Below are 2,047 nucleotides of genomic sequence, written 5' to 3' on the forward strand. Positions count from 1 at the left end.
CAGTTCTTGACCATTAGCCTAAAGGTTGGCAGCTTGCACTCACACTTAGGTATCTAGGTGGCAAGCTGCTTCCAAATGATCACAGACTTGAAAATCCAATGGAGTGGTTCTGCTTTACACACACAGGGATCTCCATGAGTCAAAATTGAATTGATGGCAACTAACAACAGTAACATATATATATGCCTAATCGAAAGGCAATTTATATTTTATTTAATCCTTGTTGATGTTGTTAAGTGCCATCAAGTCAGTTCTAACTCATAGCGACCATGTATAGGGCTTCAAGGAGCAACTAGTGGGTTTGAACTGCTGTCCTTTTGGTTCACAGCCCAGCACGGATCCTACAGGATCACACCAGAAGTCCATTTAATCCTTAAATAACCATAAATATTTAATAATTATGAATGTATATGCCTCTTGGGCAAAGATTCTCAAACCTTGGAATCACATAGGATGCTACCATCTTTGTTTCCTCTTTCATATTGATTTCAGCATGGCACTTTCTTTTTCTCACAGAAACCTCAGAAAACTCGGCTTCAAAACAAATGACATCATTAAAAGGAATGCAGCACAGTCTGGTGCTGAAATTGAGCTTCCTTAGGTAATGACAGATGTTAAGTACTGCTGCTTGTCCCTTGAAGCTTTATAATATTTTGCCATGTCTCTGTGAGTTTCCAGAGGTGCTGTGGGGTTCCTTGTCACAAAGTTTCTGAAATGTAACCCTAGAAAGCTACAGAGCATTGGATATGAACCTTAACCTCTGTATTCAGAGCAAACAGCATCCAAGGCAGATATTGCCTCCATTCAGATCTTTCATTGAATCTGCTCCTCTCTATTCTATGGCACCAAGTTACCAAGAAACCCTTTACCCCGAACATTAGGTCCATTCTACTGGTATATTCCCCATACTCATGAGTCTCTAATGGGCTACAATTAGTCCTATTACATTAAGTTCCATACTTGGATTAATTCCTCATCAAATGACTGTTTCTTCCAGATTTCTCCCAGCTTCTTGCTGTAACTATACCCTCGAGACACTTTCATGGTAACAAAGAAGTCTCCTCCCTGTTGCAGACTGTGTAGGCCTGGTCAGAGGTTCAAGGCCTATAGGCCCGAGTGTAACAGATCTAGCCACTGGCAGTCAATAACAAATTGTTTTTCATCTTAGTGTTGAGTTATATTTATTAATTTAATACATGGAGCCCTTGATAATCCACGGATAACTGATATTTTCCTAAAGCCGAAGACTGTAAAGGTTGCAAGGTCAAGCCTTCCTCCAAAGGATTAACTAAAAATATCTTAGCTACTTCACAGTTCTTCATTCTACAGACAAAAAAAAAAAACATTCTCCCTAATCCTTTTCCAGGTGCCACCCATTCACCTGGGCGTCTCAAGTCCTCCTGCAGACCTGGCTCAGGAAGCTGAAGCAGCAGGACTCTGCTCAAGCTTTTGTCCTTACCGCTCACCTTCCCCCAACTGAGCTCAGGGGCTATAGATATGTTAATTGAGCCTGAGAAACCAAGTTGTGGACCTGGGATTCGAACCAGCGAAGTACAATGTAAAGTAACCTGAATGTCTGGAAAAGTACTGATGTTAGCTGTACCTTGCCTAAGTCCCTCCCAGCTTGGTGTGAAGCTCCTCCCCTAAATAAAACGGAGGCCCGGGCCTCCCCAGGTATGCATTACAGGTTGGAGGGCATGCAGTAAAGATTTCAGGGCAGTGAGTTGCTGCCTACAGGGGCCATGATGCTTGTAGCCCCAAGCCTGCCCACCAGTGATGTATCCACCCTGACTTTGGGGTGCCTCATTGTCCCCCTCTTTCTGTCTGTCTGTGTATTCTTTTGCTATCTCTATCTCCACTGGATCTCCCCTCCTCGTGAACCAAACACTCGTGAACAACACAACTATGTCGAGGTCAGACCCCGGCACCTCCCAGCACATTATTCTGGACTAGAATTTTTGCTATCTTATCATCATGTTACTGTTGCTGTTGTTAAGTGCCAACAAGTCAATTCTGACTCAAAGTGAGCCTGGATAGGGTTTTTAAG

The 2,047-nt window shown here is 43.0% G+C and overlaps 1 pseudogene; it reads right to left on the reverse strand.

Annotated features, from left to right (window-relative positions):
- LOC102811243 overlaps positions 1–1,044 on the reverse strand; it is a 72,767-nt pseudogene extending 71,723 nt beyond the window's left edge.
- Positions 1,045–2,047: the final 1,003 nt, after the last annotated feature.

This window comes from Chrysochloris asiatica, unplaced genomic scaffold, assembly GCF_000296735.1.
Source record: "Chrysochloris asiatica unplaced genomic scaffold, ChrAsi1.0 scaffold00082, whole genome shotgun sequence".
NCBI lineage: Eukaryota > Metazoa > Chordata > Mammalia > Afrosoricida > Chrysochloridae > Chrysochloris > Chrysochloris asiatica.